Below are 18,370 nucleotides of genomic sequence, written 5' to 3'. Positions count from 1 at the left end.
GAAAAATTATATATATATATATAAATTATTATATATATATATATATACACACACACACACACACACACACACATTCTTTGTGGTAAAAAAGCCAAGGCTTATAGTCAATCGTACCTCACTAATATCAATTTTTTTAACTATGATATAATAATTTGTCTATGGGTAATTGATATCATTGAGATGATTTATGCAAAAACGTTAAAATAATAACTAACACATTAATACACATTTCCTAACTCTTTCTTTTCAGAGATGCATCAAAATTGAAGGGAGTAACCTATCTGCTATTGGCCACTATGCATGGTTACAACTGTATTAGACTGACTTCAGAATCATTCATATTGAATGGGATACCTGGGCTAGAAGGTACACATATCTGATCTCCCTCTCATTGTGCTCCATGTACCTTGTGACTGTACTGGGGAATTGTGGGCTCAAGAGAAGACTCTACACATGGATATCACCAGATGGTCAACACCAAAATCAGATTGATTATATTCTTTGCAGCCAGAGATGGAGAAGCTCTATACAGCCAACAAAAACAAGACCAGGAGCTGACTGTGGCTCAGATCATGAACTCCTTATTACCAAATTCAGACTTAAATTGAAGAAAGTAGGGAAAACTGCTAGACCATTCAGGTATGACCTTAATCAAATCCCTTATGATTATACAGTGGAAGTGAGAAATAGATTTAAGGGCCTACATCTGATAGACAGAGTGCCTGATGAACTATGGAATGAGGTTTGTGACATTGTACAGGAGACAGGGATCAAGACCATCCTGATGGAAAAGAAATGTAAAAAAGCAAAATGGCTCTCTGGGGAGGCCTTGCAAATAGCTGTGAAAAGAAGAGAAGCAAAAAGCAAAGGAGAAAAGGAAAGATATAAGCATCTGAATGCAGAGTTCCAAAGAATAGCAAGAAGAGATAAGAAAGCCTTCTTCAGAGATCAGTGCAAAGAAATAGAGGAAAACAACAGAATGGGAAAGACTAGAGATCTCTTCAAGAAAATTAGAGATACCAAGGGAACATTTCATGCAAAGATGCGCTTGATAAAGGACAGAAATGGTATGGCCCTAACAGAAGCAGAAGATATTAAGAAGAGGTGGCAAGAATACACAGAAGTAGTGTACAAAAAAAGATCTCAGATATGCCATACTCTTATGGCAGAAAGTGAAGAGGAACTAAAAAGCCTCTTGATGAAAGTGAAAGTGGAGAGTGAAAAGTTGGCCTAAAGTTCAACATTCAGAAAACTAAGATCATGGCATCTGGTCCCATCACTTCATGGGAAATAGATGGGGAAACAGTGGAAACAGTGTCAGACTTTATTTTGGAGGGCTCCAAAATCACTGCAGATGGTGATTGCAGCCATGAAATTAAAGGACGCTTACTCCTTGGAAGAAAAGTTATGACCAACCTAGATAGCATATTCAAAAGTAGAGACATTACTTTGCCGACTAAGGTCCATCTAGTCAAGGCTATGGTTTTTCCTGTGGTCATGTATAGATGTAAGAGTTGGACTGTGAAGAAGGCAGAGCGCCGAAGAATTGATGCTTTTGAACTGTGGTGTTAGAGAAGACTCTTGAGAGTCCCTTGGACTGCAAGGAGATCCAACCAGTCCATTCTGAAGGAGACCAGTCCTGGGATTTCTTTGGAAGGAATGATGCTGAAGCTGAAACTCCAGTACTTTGGCTACCTCATGGGAAGAGTTGACTCATTGGAAAAGACTCTGATGCTGGGAGGGATTGTGGGCAGGAGGAGAAGGGGACGACCGACGATGAGATGGCTGGATGGCATCACTGACTCAATGGACATGAGTCTGAGTGAACTCCGGGAGTTGTTGATGAACAGGGAGGCCTGGCGTGCTGCGATTCATGGAGTCGCAAAGAGTCGGACACGACTGAGCGACTGAACTGAACTGAACTAACTCATTTATCTTGAGGAGTCCCTACTTTGGGCCATGTAGTATTTCTTAGCCTTACTGTCCTTCACAGACATTGGTCAGTGTACAAAGTATTGTACCCAAAATGCTTTGCATTTCCGGTTTGATCTCAAAGAGCTTAGCTTCAGTGCTTGCCTGGTGCAGATGTTTTTTTCTCCACACCTTCAAAGGGATGAAATCTGGAGTGCTCATGCTCATGGCCCTGGACCGCTATGTGGCCATCTGCTACCCTCTATGCTTTGCTACTATGCTCACCAATTCTGTCATTGCCAAGGTGGGTTTCTCACCTTCCTTTGAGGCATGATACTTGTCATTCCTTTTACAGTACTCACCAAAAGACTGCTCTGTTGCAAAGGCAATATGATTTTCCATACCTACTTTGACCACATGTCTTTGGCCAAGTTGCCTTGTGGAAATATCAAGGTCAATGCCATCTATGGTCTAATGGTTGCCCTCCTGACTGGGGGCTTTGACATCTGTGCATCACAGTCTCCTACACCATGATCCTCGAGGCAGTGGTCAGCCTGTCCTCAGCAGAGGCTCAGCAGAACTTCAGTACCTGCACTGCCCACATCTGTGCCATCATAATTACCTATGTCCCAGCCTTCTTCACCTTTTGTACCCACTGATTTGGGAGTCATACAATCTCTTACAGCATTCACACTTTTGTGGCTAACATATACCTATTTATGCCACCTACTCTGAATTTTATTATCTATGGAATAAAGACTAAGCAAATACAGGAAGGAATGATCAAACCTTTTTTAGCAAAAGAGCACTGAAGAAAGATAAAAGTAAATCCCAACAAAATGAGAGCAAAACATCTGCATAGATGAAGACATTTGTACCAGGCTGTGTGTACGTGATTTGACAGCATCTATTCATTTTTCAATCCATGAATGTTAACAGATCATTCTTATACTTCTCTAGGACCTTATATATAAAGCTGAGAACCTTTCCATTTAAAAATACCCACAAATCAATTTAATTAAATCTAATAACACTATCGCTAGCCTTTCCCTTAGTCCTAGTACTGAATTTGATACTATTTGGAAGTAGTATATAGGAGTTTTGTTCCTAAGCAAAAACTTCTCCACTAGTAGATAAAACTGAGAAAAGGCACCATGCCAGTTAATCAAAAATACCGATAATGTATAGTGAAACCACTGCCTCTTGAACTGTAGATTTTCATTAAACTAGAAAATGTATTATTTATTAAGGAATAAAGTTCAATCCTGCCCATTGATTTATTCATACATACCATGCTGCTGCTGCTGCTAAGTCGCTTCAGTTGTGTCTGACTCTGTGCGACCCCAGAGAAGGCAGCCCACTAGGCTCCCCCGTCCCTGGGATTCTCCAGGCAAGAACACTGGAGTGGGTTGCCATTTCCTTCTACAATGCATGAAAGTGAAAAGGGAAAGTGAAGTTGCTCAGTCATATCTGACTCCTAGCAACCCCATGGACTGCAGCCCACCAGGCTCCTCTGTCCAAGGGATTTGCCAGGCAAGAGTACTGGAGTGGGTTGCCATTGCCTTCTCCCATACATACCATAAATATCTTTAAATACCTTGTGTCTTATGAATTTTTAGTACAAAGACTAATAAAAACAAAGCATTGCTACATATATATACACACATGAAGCTATCACTAGAGTCAAGTTAATTAACAAATCATAACTTTCAAAATTCCTTGTACTTAGTGATCCATGCATTGTCCAAACATGACACCACTGACATCCTTTCTGTCACTATAGATTAGCTGTATAAAATTCTTAAATATTATATAAGTGAAATATTACTGAATGCAATCTTTTTAGTCTGGTCGTTTTCACTCCCAGTCACTTTGAGTTTCATCAAGTTATTGTTTGGGTTAATTATGCAAATATTTTCCCTGCTGAGTTGTATTCTATTTCATGGATACATGAAAATTTGCTTATGCATTTATCTATTGTTGGACATTTGGTTTGCTTCCAGTTTATTTACAATATATTCCAGTATATTACAAAAAAGGTTTTATGAACATTCATATGCAAGTCTTTGGTCAAGGATGTATTTTCATTTCTCTTGAATAAATACTTAACGGTAGAATAGCAGATATACATGAAACTTAAAAATTTAAAAACTGTTAAAATTATTCCAGAATAATTCTCTGTTACATTCCCACAAGTAATATACAAAAGTTCTACTTGTTCCACATCCTCACAAACATTTAGTATGGCCAGCTTTATTATTATTATTTTTTAGTCATTTTAGTAAGAGTTTGTTGGTATTTTACTGGCTTTTTATTTTAGCATTTATCTAAAGATGTTGAGCATCTTTACCTCTGCTTGTCATCTGTACATCTGTGCTTTTGAAATATCGTTTAAATATTTTGTTACTTTTAAATTGGGCTATTTTCCTCCTTATTATTAACTTGCAAAGTTCTTTTTATATTCTGAATGCAAACCAGGATAGGTTTTGCAAATGCTTTGTCTCAATCTAAGTCTTGCCTTTCTCTTGGAAACAACAATATTTGAAGAACAATTTATTTTTATTTGAATAAGCCAGATTTAACAGTTCATTATCTTGTTTTTATAGTATAATTTCAAGTTCTTTGCCAAACTCAATGTCTCTAACTTTTCCCTATGATTTCTTTTAGACATTTTATAGCATATTTCACATTTATTTTTGTGATAGTTGGCATAATTTTTTACATAATGAAAGATAAGGATGAAAGTTTGCATTTTTATTTCTTTGTTTTGCTGGTTTGTATGTATGACTATCTAATTATTCTAGCATCATAAGTTGAAGGGACTTATGCCTTTGGCATAGCTTTAGCAAAACTTCAGCACATTTGTTGAATGAAACTGAGAAAAGAAGAAACCAAAGGAAGAAAGGACAGAAAAAAGGAAGAAAGTAAGGAAGGGAACAGGAACAAAGACAGAGGCCAAAAGGAAAATTTTAGAAGTGACCGATATGCTTATTGCATTATTGTTGTGATAGTTCCATGTGTATATATTTATCCCCAAACTCATTAAGTCATAGAAATTAAGTATGCACAGCATTTTTTTATGTCAATCATGCTTCAATTTAGAGGTTAAAAAAAGATAACTAATTAAAAAGATAACAGATGAGCTTATAAATGATACTTACTGACTTCGGTTTGTGCATGTTTTCTCGTTTCTTTTGAAAGCCATTTCATTGGTATACAATAATCAGAGTAGTGCTCAGTTGACAATCTACATTCTTTGGATGATGTGGGAGAATGGCATTGAAACATGTATACTATCATGTAAGAAATGAATCACCAGTCCAGGTTCAATACAGGATACAGGATGCTTGGGGCTGGTGCACAGGGATGATACAGAGAGATGATACGGGGTGGAAGATGGGACGGGGGTTCAGGATTGGGAACTCATGTACACCCATGGTGGATTCATGTCAATGTATGGCAAAACAAATACAGCATTGTAAAGTAAAATAAAGTAAAAATTAAAATTAAAAAAATAAACTTCATAATAAATCTTAAAAAGAAAAAAGGTATAAAACATAAAGTCAATGTTAAGAAATTAATTCATGTCAAATAAATAGGAAAATAATTTTTTGAGCAGGGACTTTAGCATCAAGTACAGAATTTGTTGAATAGTAGGGGGGAAAATCACTATAAATACATCACTGTTCTGTTCAGTGGAATAATTCTTACAACATCAGTTCAGTTCAGTTCAGTCGCTCAGTCGTGTCCGACTCTTTGCAACCCCGTGAATCACAGCATGCCAGGCCTCCCTGTTCATCACCAACTCCTGGAGTTCACTCAAACTCACGTCCCTTGAGTCGGTGATGCCATCCTGCCATCTCATCCTCTGTCGTCCCCTTCTTCTTCTGCCCCCGCAATCCCTCCCAGCATCAGAGTCTTTTCCAATGAGTCAACTCTTCCCATGAGGTGGCCAAAGTACTGGAGTTTCAGCTTCAGCACCATTCCCTCCAAAGAAATCCCAGGGCTGATCTCCTTCAGAATGGACTGGTTGGATCTCCTTGCAGTCCAAGGGACTCTCAAGAGTCTTCTCCAACACCACAGTTCAAAAGCATCAACTCTTCGGCACTCAGCCTTCTTCACAGTCCAACTCTCACATCCATACATGACCACTGGAAAAACCATAGCCTTGACTAGATGGACTTTTGTTGGCAAAATAATGTCTCTGCTATTTAATATGCTGTCTAGGTTGGTCATAACTTTTCTTCCAAGGAGTAAGCGTCTTTTAATTTCATGGCTGCAATCACCATCTGCAGTGATTTTGGAGCCCCCCAAAATAAAGTCTGACACTGTTTTCACTGTTTCCCCATCTATTTCCCATGAAGTGATGGGACCATATGCCATGTATATTGTCACCCTGCTTATTTAACTTATATACAGAGTACATCATGAGAAACACTGGGCTGGAAGAAGCACAAGCTGCAATCAAGATTGCCGGGAGAAATATCAAGAACCTCAGATATGCAGATGACACCACCCTTTGGCAGAAAGTGAAGAGGAACTAAAAAGCCTCTTGATGAAAGTGAAAGAGGAGAGTGAAAAAGTTGTCTTAAAGCTCAACATTCAGAAAATGAAGATCATGGCATCTGGTCCCATCACTTCATGGGAAATAGATGGGGAAAGAGTGTAGAACTTCATTTTTGGGGGCTCCAAAATCACTAAAGATGGTTACTGCAACCATGAAATTAAAAGACGCTTACTCCTCGGAAGGAAAGTTATGACCAACCTAGATAGCATATTCAAAAGCAGAGACATTACTTTGCCAACAGAGGTCCGTCTGATCAAGGCTATGATTTTTCCAGTAGTCATGTATGGATGTGAGAGTTGGACTATGAAGAAAGCTGAGTGCTGAAGAATTGATGCTTTTGAACTGTGGTGTTGGAGAAGACTCTTGAGAGTCCCTTGGACTGCAAGGAGATCCAACCAGTCCATTCTAAAGATTAGTTCTGGGTATTCTTTGGAAGGAATGATGCTAAAGCTGAAACTCCAGTACTTTGGCCACCTCATGGGAAGAGTTGAATCATTGGAAAAGACTCTGATGCTGGGAGGGATTGCGGGGGCAGAAGGAGAAGGGGACGACAGAGGATGAGATGGCTGGATGGTATCACCAACTCAAGGGACGTGAATTTGAGTGAACTCCAGGAGTTGGTGATGAACAGGGAGGCCTGGTGTGCTGTGATTCACGGGGTTGCAAAGAGTCGGACATGACTCAGTGACTGAACTGGACTGATGTACAGTATCATGTCCACTGCAAACAGTGAGAGCTTTACTTCTTCTTTTCCAATCTGGATTCTTTTTATTCATTTTTCTTCTCTGATTGCTGTAGCTAGGAATTACAGAACTATGATGAATAACAGTGGTGAAAGCAGAAATCCTTGTCTTGTTCCTGGTCTTAGGGGGAATGCCTTCTGTTTTTATCACTGAGAATAATGTTTGCTGTGGGCTTATGTGAAGAGCTGACTCATTTGAAAAGACCCTGATGCTGGGAAAGATTGAAGGTGGGAGGAGGAAGGGATGACTGAAGATGAGATGGTTGGATGGCATCACCAATTCAATGGACATGAGTTTGAGTAAGCTCCAGGAGTTGGTGATGGACAGGGAAGCCTGGTGTGCAGCAGTCCATGGGGTTGCGAAGAGTCAGACATGACTGTGTCACTGAACTGAACTGGAGACTTATCGTATATGGCCTTTACTATGGCCTTTACTATGTTGAAACAGTGGAGAAGGAAATGGCAACCCACTCCAGCGTTCTTGCCTGGAGAATCCCAGGGACGGGGGAGCCTGGTGGGCTGCCATCTATGGGGTCGCACAGAGTTGGACACGACTGAAGCGACTTAGCAGCAGCAGTATGTTGAAATAGGTTTCTTCTATGCCCATTTTTTGAAGAGTTTTAATCACAAATGGGTGCTGAATTTTGTCTAAGGCTTTTTCTGCATCTATTGAGATTATCATATGTTTTTTATCTTTCAAATCTTTAATATGTTGTATCTCATTGATTGATTTGCACAAGGAAGGAAGGAATTTTGCAAGGAATTTGCAAGGAATCCTTGCATCTGTGGAATAAACCCAACTTGATCATGGTGTATGAGCTTTTTGATGTGTCGCTGAATTCTGTTTGCTAAATTTCTGTTGAGGATTTTTGCATCTATATTGATCAGTGAAAATTGATCAGTTTTCTTTTTTTGTGTTGCCTTTGTCTGCTTTTGGTATCAGAGTGATGGTGGCCGCATAGAATGAGTTTGGAAGTTTTCCTTCCTCTGCAATTTTTGGAAAAAATTTTAGACTGATAGGCATTAACTCTTCTCTAAATGTTTGATAGAATTCTCCTGTGAAGCCATCTTGTCCTGGGCTTTTGTTTCTTGGGAGATTTTTGATCACAGTTTCAATTTCAGTTATTTTAGTTATGTTGTTCATAATTTCTATTTCTTCCTGGTTCAGTCTTGGAAGATTGAACTTTTCTAAGAACCTGTCCATTTCTTCCAGGTTATCCATTTTATTGCCTTGTAGTTGTTCACAATGGTCTCTTGTAATTCTTTGTATTTCTGCATTGTCTGCTGTAACCTCTCCTTTCTCAACTATAATTCTGTTGATTCTTCTCTCTGTTTTTCTTGATGAGTTTGGCTAAGGTTTGTCCATTTTGTTTATCATCTGAAAGAACCAGCTTTTAATTTTATTAATCTTTACGATTGCTTCTTTCACTCCTTTTCATTTATATCTGCTCAGATCTTTATGATTTCTTTCCTTCTGCTAATTTTGGGGTTTTTTGTTCTTCTTTCTTCAGTTGTTTTCGGTGTAAAGTTAGGTTGTCTATTCAATGTTTTTCTTGTTTCTTGAGGTAGGATTGTATTTCTATAAACTTTGCTCTTAGAACTGCTTTTGCTGCATTCCATAGGTTTTGAGTTGTCATGTTTTCATTGTCATTTGTTTTTAGAATTTTTTTTATTTCCCTTTTGATTTCTTCAGTAACCTGTTGGTTATTTTAAAATGTATTGTTAATCTCCATGTGTTTGTGTTTCTTACAGTTTTTTTCTTGTAATTGAAACCTAGTCTCATAATATTGTGATCAGAGAAGATGCTTGATATAATTTCAATTTTCTTAAATTTACTGATGCTTGATTTGTGACCCAAGAAGTAGTCCATCCTGGAGAATGTTCTATGTGCACTTGAGAAGAAGGTGTATTCTTCTGTATTTGGATGGAAAGTCCTGAAGATATCAATGAAAGCCATCCCATCTAATGTATCATTTAAAACTTATGTTTCCTTATTAACTTTCTGTTTTGATGATCTGTACATTGGTGTGAGTGGGATGTTAAAGTCTCCTACTATTATGATGTTACTATCAATTTCTCTTTTTATGTCTGTTAGTGTTTTTCTTATGTATTGATGTGCTCCTATGTTGGGTGCATAAATATTTACAATTGTTGTGTCTTCCTTTTGGACTGATCCCTCGATCATTATGTAGTGTCCTTCCTTATTTCTTATAATCTTCTTTATTTTAAGGTCTATTTTCTCTGATATGAGGATTGCTACTCCAGCTTTCTTTTGCTTCCCATTTGCATGGAATATATATTTTCCATCCTCTCACTTTCAGTCTATATGTGTCTTGAAGTCTGAAGTGGGTTTCTTGTAGACAGCATATATATGGGTCTTGTTTTTGTATCCATTCAGCTAGTCTGTGTCTTTTGGTTCGAGTATTTAATCCATTTAGATTAAAAGTAATTATTTGATATATAAGTTCCTATTGCCATTTTCTTAATTGTTTGGGGTTGATTTTGTAGATAGTATTTTCTGTTGCATTTCTTGACTATAGAAGTCCCTTTAACATTTGTTGTAAAGTTGGTTTGGTGGTACTGAATTCTCTTGACGTTTGCTTGTCTGAAAAGCTTTTTATTTCTCCATCATTTTGAATGAGATCCTTGCCTGGTACAGTAATCTTGGTTGTAGATTTTTTCCCTTTCAGTACTTATATATATAAATATATCCTGCCATTTCCCTTCCAGTCTGCTGAGTTTCTGCTGAAAGATCAGCTGTTAAACATATGGGGTTTCCCTTGTATGTAACTTGTTGCTTCTCCCTTGCTGTTTTTAATATTCTTTCTTTGTGTTTAGTCTTTGTTAGTTTGATTAGTATGTATCTTGGAGTGTTTCTCCTTGGGTTTATCCTGTATTGGACACTTTGTGCCTCTTGGACTTCATTGACTATTTCTTTTTCCATGTTGGGGATATTTTCAACTATAATCTCTTTTAAAAGTTTCTCATACCCTTTCTTTTTCTCTTCTTCTTCTGGGACCTCTATAATTCAAATGTTGGTGTGTTTGATAGTGTCCCAGAGGTCTCTGAGACTATCCTAAGTTCTTTTCATTCTTCTTACTTTATTCTGCTCTTCAGAAGTTATTTCCACCATTTTATCTTCCAGTTCACTGATTCGTTCTTCTGCTTCAGATATTCTGCTACTGATTCCTTCTAGAGTATTTTTAATTTCAGTAACTGTTTGTCTCTGTAGGTTTACTCTTAATTCTTCCAGGTCTTTCTTACTTGATCCTTGTATTTTCTCCCTTTTGCTTTCAAAGTTTTTGATCAATTTTACTATCATGATTCTGAATTCTTTTTCAGGTAGTTTGCCTATTTCCCCTTTATTTATTTGGACTTCTGTGTTTCTTCCTTCATTTGTGTAGTATTTCTCTACCTTTTCATTATTATTATTTTTTAACTTATTGTGTTTGAGATCTCCTTTTCCCAGGCTTCAAGGTCAAATTCTTTCTTCCTTTTGGTTTCTGCCCTCCTAAGAATAGTCCAGTGGTTTGTGTAAGCTTACTATTGGGTGAGATTTGTGTTGAGTTTTTGTTTTCGTTTGCTTTTCCTCTGATGGGAAAGGCTGAGTGAGGTGGTAATCCTGTCTGCTGATGATTGGGTTTTTAGTTTTGCTTCCTTAGTTGTTTAGATGAGGCGTCCTGCACAAGGTGCTACTGGTGGTTGGGTGATGCAGGGTCTAGTATTCAAGTGGTTTCCTTTGTGTGAGTTCTCACGATTTGACACTCCCCAGGGTTAGTTCTTTGGTAGTCTAGGGTCTTGGAGTCAGTGCTCCTAGTCCAAAGGCTCAGGGCTTGATCTCTGGTCAGGAATGAATACTCCACAAGTGTTTTGTTATGGCGTTCAGTTCAGTTCAGTCACTCAGTCGTGTCCGATTCTTTGAGACCCCATGAATCGCAGCACGCCAAGCTTTCCTGTCCATCACCAACTCCCGGAGTTTACTCAGATTCACGTCCATCGAGTCCGTGATGCCATCCAGCCATCTCATCCTCTGTCGGCCCCTTCTCCTCCTGCCCCCAATCTCTCCCAGCCTCAGAGTCTTTTCCAATGAGTCAACTCTTCACATGAGGTGGCCAAAGTACTGGAGTTTCAGTTTTAGCATCATTCCTTCCAAAGAAATCCCAGGGCTGATATCCTTCAGAATGGACTGGTTGGATCTCCTTGCAGTCCAAGGGACTCTCAAGAGTCTTCTCCAACACCACAGTTCAAAAGCATCAATTCTTTGGCGCTCAGCCTTCTTCACAGTCCAACTCTCACATCCATACATGACTACTGGAAAAATCATAGCCTTGATCAGACGGACTTTTGTTGGCAAAGTAATGTCTCTGCTTTTCAATATGCTATCTAGGTTGGTCATAACTTTTCTTCCAAGGAATAAGCGTCTTTTAATTATGGCATTAAGTGAGATTAAAACAAATAGCAGTTACAAAATCAGGCAAGTAATAATTAGAATAATGGAATATCCACATATGCATATACACCCATAAGCAAAATCAAAACAGCCCAACAAAAATAAAGTACAATAGCTTGACCCAGCAAACAAAGGAAACCAACATTTATATCTACCAGTTAAGAACAAAACTAATTAAAGCACAAACTGAAAAACAAAACTAAAGAAAGATGCCAAGTGGGAAATAAAGCAATGAAAACAAAAGTAACAAATATGTTGAGAGGAAAGGAAACAAAGAAAAGAAAGAAAGATCAGATATGCAAAGTTAAATAGAGGTAGATAAAGATTTGTATATATTAAAGATTAACTGCAAGGGGAAAAGAACAGTAGGAAAAGCAAATAAAGAAATAAATGTAGAAAAAATAGTAGTAAGTTTTAAAATTAAAAATTAAAAATGAGAAAGTAAAAAAAGGGGAGTAAAAAAAGGAAAACTTCACAGATCTGCAAAAGCCCAATGTAGAGGCAGAGGTTTATAACAATAAAAAATGTGACTGAGCAAAAAAAAAAAAAGGCTCAAAAGCTTAATTAGGTTTCATAGTGCCAATAAAATCAACAACTAAAAAGAGGTGGTGAGAGGGGAAAAAAGAAAGAAAAAAAAAATCCCAAAGAATCTACAGAACAAGTCAAAACATAAGAATAATAAAATTTTTTCTTGAGTTACTTCTGTCAGAGTCCTTTCCCTCGCTGGGAGTCAGTCCACCTCACCTCCCCAGGATGCCCTCCAACACTGGGCTGGTCTTGGGACCTGCTGTGGGGGCTGCTCAGATTCTAATCTAGCCCTACTCCTGTGTGTTCTTGCCTCCAATGTCCACAGCTATCAGACTAGTGCGTTTTCTTTTGTGGGCTCTCACAGTGTCCTTTTTATATATTCCATAGACACAGAGTCTGCCTCGTTGATTGTGTGAATTTAATCTGCAGCTTGTACAGCTGGTTGGAAGGTTTTGAGTCTTCTTCCTTATCCACACTGCCCCTGGCTTTTAACTGTGGTTTTATTTCCACCTCTGCATGTGGGTTGTCCACTGAGTTTGCTCCTGAGGCTACCCTGGAGGACTTGGGTTTGCCCAAGTGAAGGCCAGGTGTGGAGGTGGTGCAGCTGGGGAGAGAGAGTCTATGGTGATGACTTCATCCCCTACGCATGACTCAGCAGTATTCCCTTGCTTCCATGGCTTCCTGGCTTTCCTCCACAGGCATTTTCTACCACAGTCTCCTCCCTCACAGCCCCTCAATCTGTCTCTCTGCAGTCAACAGCAGCCCTCACCCTAAGATTGCTCCACAATCCCTAAAATCCAGCTCCCAGCTGCTGTGCCTTCTAGGGAACCTGCATCCCTGTCTGAAGTATGTGTGGCTGCAGCAAGGACTGTCTGATTCTCATTCTATTTAAGGTGCCACAGATCAGCTGTTTCACTCTCAGCCTGTTTCTTTTCTGACTCAGAGAATTGCCCCAATGTGGTTATCGGACCCCTGCTTCAGTTCCCCCACCTGCTGAGGGCAGGTCCAGTCCTACTAACATTCCTGTCCCCCTGCCCCCCTCAGTTCCTTCATCCTACTTTGGTTCTATATATACTTGTCCATTGGTCAGGTACTCCTGTCTGCTCTCAGCTGGTGTTCCACATGCACTTCTGTGCATGAAGGTGTATTCCTAATGTATCATGGAGAGAGATATACTCCGTCTCCACCTATTCCTCCGCCATCTTTGACAGTAGGTTATTTTGTTCTCTACTATTCCTTCCCCCTAAACTATTTTTCCCTGTTCACTGACTTCTCAAATTTCCATTTCACATTTATTTACCTGTATCCACTCACATGTGGGAGGATTTCTAGCCTTTTTACGCCAACCACTCTTTTGTCCTGATTGGGTAAATCTACTCATCCATGGTGTAATCTAGACTCTGGAAGCACCAGAGTCTTCTGGTGCTTTGTTGGTCATCTCAACAAAAAAAGACAAGGAGCTTAGACGTCATGAGATGGCATGTTTGAAATCTGAATACCGACATAGAAGACTAAGGCTGCTACTTTCAGTCACAATGATGTTAGATCCCAAGGGGAAGGGAATGTTGGATCTCTGTGAGTTCAGAGTGTGTATAGTAAAGAAACTATTACTGCTCCAATCTCCTTGAAATTCCATGAATTAGCACAATTCTAGAAGATTTGGCATGTGTACTCCAGAAGGCCTGGACTCCTGCTCACAGAATTCAGTACCATGTTTACAAGCCACAGCATTAGCATTTTTATATTCATTATTATTCCAAGCTATATCATACATTCTAATTATATCATCTTCCTTCTGTTTTTGTAAATCAAAACCAACAGTTTTTAAGAGTTTAATGCTGCTAGGCCAAATTTAGGAATAGAGTCTGTGGAACTGGGTAGAGTGGACACTAATAATGAAGGTGGTAACCATAGACCTCATGGTACAAAAATACAGTCACAGGAGGATTAACTTTTTTTTTTTTCAGAAGAGGGACCTTCTAGACCCTAGGGATTAATGGTTCTGTGTGAGATGGATTGGGGGTTGAGACTAATTGCAGCACAAGAATAAATTTTCTCTATAGTTATGACGATTATATAAAGTCAGATGGGGAGATATTGCTGTAATCTGATCCTGAAAGGATCATGCATATGAAGCACGGACATGGCTAAGGCAGGCGGTGCTGCTCAAGGCTGGGCTCTAGGAGTAAGGAATTGCCAGACATGAGAGACATGAGTTCTGACAAATATTGACAAACAATGATCCCCTGAATAGGACAGGGGCTTTAAGGAACAGAGAAGCATAAGGTATGTGTTGCTGGAATATTTTTGGTAAGGGTAGGGTAAAGTCTTCCACTTTGTTTTTTGTTAATCTCAGTTTTTCTTAAAAGCATAGACCAAAAAGGATATTTTAAAATAAGACACAATCTTTTTCCTCTTGTCTAGAATTTTTAGTCAATTTCTACAGATGTTTCAATAGAAAGTTTGATTTAAAGAAAAAAAAAAGATGTAATGTAATGACGTTCTTTGTCTGTCCATCTTAAGTGAGTCTCACTTAGCTGAGGTGTTCAGAGAACCTCCCAAGCAGAGATACCCCTAGCTCCAATTTGCCACACCAGCCACTTCTAACAGAAAGTGAAGTCGCTCAGTCGTGCCCGACTCTTTGCGACCAGCGGACTGTAGCCCACCAAGCTCCTCCGTCCATGGGATTCTCCAGGCAAGAATACTGGAGTGGGTTGCCATTTCCTTCTCCAGGGGATCTTCCTGAGCCAGGGGTCTAACCCAGGTCTCCCACATTGCAGGCAGACGCTTTAAACTCTGCACCACCAGGGAAACCCAAGAAAATAAAACAAGGAGGGAGGATTCAATTTCTTCTTTATTAATCCTCACAAACCTGCTTCTTCATCCCCCAGAGAGTGTTACTGAGTTTCCTGAAGCCATTATTTCATAGCTTTATTAGAGAACAATTATCACTGCTTTCAGCTTATACTCCACAGCTCTAAAAATTTTTCTTTCTAGGATTAAAACTGAAGTGTCATCCCACGTCAAAGGTCTTTAGTGTTCATTACTAACATTAAGCTGAATCATCCTCATATTGCATTCATGTAACCTCTTATATGTCACTTTGTCAGAGGACTTTCTTCACGATACATTTAAAATGACACCAGCTTCATCTACTTGTCATGTTTTGTTTTACTTCAAGGCACTTATTTTTCTACCATCTACCTGCTGTACATGTGTATATATAAATGTATATGTGCATTATATATATACATACATGTATACACATGTATACATGTACATATCTGTTGTTTATTTGGCTACTGTCTCATTCCTGAACTAGTGATATTATGAAACCAAAGACTTTGTTTTCTACACTTAGAAAAATTATTGTTTTTGAAGATCTGAATGAATCCATACTTTAAAAGCTAGTATCTAATCTCTCACAATTTTCTACTGATTAGCACTCACAATTTATTATATTCTTTCCTTTGAGATAGTTTGACTTTTTAAATTATTTGATCATTTGTTTGTCTTCTCTGGGATTCCAAGAGAACAGGGAGAAGATGTTCCCCTCAAATGCCACTGACTTCCACCCCTCCTCTTTCCTCCTACTGGGAGTACCAGGCCTTGAAGAGATGCACGTTTGGATTGATTTCCTTTTTGTTCTGTATATTTCATTGCCCTTGTGGGGAACAACACTATCCTGTTTGTGATCAAGAATGAGCAAAGTCTTCATCAGCCTATGTTTTACTTCTTGGCTATGTTAGCCTGCATTGACCTGGGTCTGTCTACATCCACCATCCCTAAGATGTTGGGCATATTCTGGCTTAATTTAAGGGAAATCAGCTTTGGGGGTTGTGTCACCCAGATGTTCTTCATTCATATATTCACTGCTATGGAGACTGTCGTGCTGGTTGCCATGGCCTTTGACCGCTATGTTGCCATCTGCAATCCTTTGCGGTATAGTCTGATTCTCACTAACAGAACTATTGGTTTCATCCTCATTGTGGTGTTTAGTGTTAATTTCATTTTGGTTATCCCTCTGGTGTTTCTCATCTTGAGGCTTCCCTTCTGTGGACACCATATAATCCCCCACACTTACTGTGAGCACATGGGAATCGCTCGACTTGCCTGTGCCAACATAAACGTGAACATAATATTTGGATTGATTCTCATATCCATGGTATTTGTTGATGTGCTTCTAATCATCATCTCCTACGTGAGAATACTCCAAACTGTCTTCTGCCTTCCTTCTCGGGAGGCCAGACGAAAAGCCCTTAATACCTGTGGCTCCCATATCTGTGTTATTCTAGTCTTCACTCCAGCATTTTTCTCCTTCATGACCCACCGGTTTGGCAGGAATGTCCCCATATACATTCATATTCTCCTGGCTAATCTATATGTTGTTGTTCCACCTGCCCTTAATCCTGTTATCTATGGAGTGAGGACTAAGCAGATTCGGGAGAAGGTTTCAAGCATCTTTTTGAGAAAAGGCTGATACAAGGTGTCTCAGAGATATTTGTTTTAGTCTAGGGAAAGGAGATTGTGTTTCTCAACTACAGAATCTTGGAACAGAAAAAAAGAGCTCAGTATTATTTCATTCATAATGAAATGTGATTAAGGCCCATAGAGCTCCAGAAATACTGCCTATAGAGGTGCCAAGAGTCTTTTAAGTGGCCCCAATTCTAGGGTAGTGACTTAGAAAACAGACTGCTCCTTGGGTGACACCATATTCATTTCATGAGACTGCTAAAGGTTGATCTATCAAAATAGTTCTGGCATGCTGATTTGGACATGATTCAAACTGTTCACATAGTCAGCGGCCCCAGTAAAAGCATTTGTTTGAGTACCTGTGCTTCTTAAGGACAGCACAGAAGCTTTGTAACCTACTAGTTATATCAAAATATGTGGCACTGCCAACAACTCATAAGGAGCCTTCATGCCACTGCTAGTCAGTAACTTTCAGAGTTCATCATTTTTTCACACCTGGTACTATCAATTAGTTTCTAGTTTTAATACTAATTAAGTCATATAATATGCATCCTTTGTGGTGGCTGATTTTATTCAAAATCATATCTATGAGATGAATTCATGTGATTGCATATGGTGAAACTTGTTACTTTCTATTGTTGTATAGCATTCCATTTTATGAATGTACAAAATTTAATTATCCATTCTGAATGGGCATTTAGGCTTTATCCTATTTTTGGTTATTTTCAATAAAGTTGTTTTAAATATTTCTCTACATGTTGTTTGGGAGATACTTGCAGGCAGTTATAACTTCTAAGGGTATGACTGCTGAGTGATTATTTTTGTATTAATAGAAAGTTACAGTTTTCCAGAACTATACATCATTTTACATTTTTAGCAGTTACGTGTCAGCCAACTGCTGTGCATCCGCACCAGCACTATTTCTTTTTTATGTATGCTTGTGGGTGGGTGTTGATGTTACCATTTTGTTATCATTATGTGGGATATGTGATGCATCAGTATACATTTTCTTGATCATTCATGGTGTCATAAAAACTATGGCTATTTGCCTTTTGGATGTTTTATTCAGAACACTTTGTAAAATCTGTGCTCATTTTTGCAGAATTGTTCCCAGTGACATCATGAAAGTTCTTTTTATGGCCTGTATTTGAGTTCTTTCTCAGATATGTATATCCTGCAGGTATCTTCTTCCACTATATTATCTAGCTTTTAACCCTTTAGGTGGTGTTTTTTGAGAAATTAATGTTGTCATGTTCAATGTAATTCAATTTATAAATATTTTTCAATAAAGTTGTTGTTCTTTAGTCCTGTTGAGGAAATTTCTGCTGAACTCAATAACATGAAGATATTCTCCTATGTTACCTTCAATATGGGCTTCCCTGGTGGCTCAGTGATAAAGAATCTGCCTGCCAATGCAGGAGACACAAGTTCAATCCCAGGGTTGGAAAGATCTCCTGAAGAAGGAAATGGCAACCCATTCCAGTATTTTGCCTTAAAAATCCCATGAACAGAGGAGCCTGTTGGGCTACTGTCCATGGGGTTTCAAAAGAGTTAGCCATCACCTAGTGACTGAAAAACAACACCTTCGATATGCTTTATTATTTTACTTTTACATTTAGCTCTATGACCCATCTAGAATTGATTTTTGTGTCTAAGGTGAAATTAAGACCAAGTTTGCTATATGATATCCCAATTAATC

The 18,370-nt window shown here is 38.7% G+C and overlaps 2 pseudogenes; both read left to right on the top strand.

Annotated features, from left to right (window-relative positions):
• Positions 1-296: 296 nt before the first annotated feature.
• On the top strand, positions 297-2,723 carry LOC138420988 (olfactory receptor 52N1-like; annotated as a pseudogene).
• Positions 2,724-15,743: 13,020 nt separating this feature from the next.
• On the top strand, positions 15,744-16,678 carry LOC138420398 (olfactory receptor 52E4-like; annotated as a pseudogene).
• The last annotated feature ends 1,692 nt before the right edge of the window (positions 16,679-18,370 follow it).

This window comes from Ovis canadensis, chromosome 15, assembly GCF_042477335.2.
Source record: "Ovis canadensis isolate MfBH-ARS-UI-01 breed Bighorn chromosome 15, ARS-UI_OviCan_v2, whole genome shotgun sequence".
NCBI classification, from domain to species: domain Eukaryota; kingdom Metazoa; phylum Chordata; class Mammalia; order Artiodactyla; family Bovidae; genus Ovis; species Ovis canadensis.
Note: the sequence above shows the minus strand (reverse complement) of the source record. Positions and strands in the feature narration are given on the sequence as shown.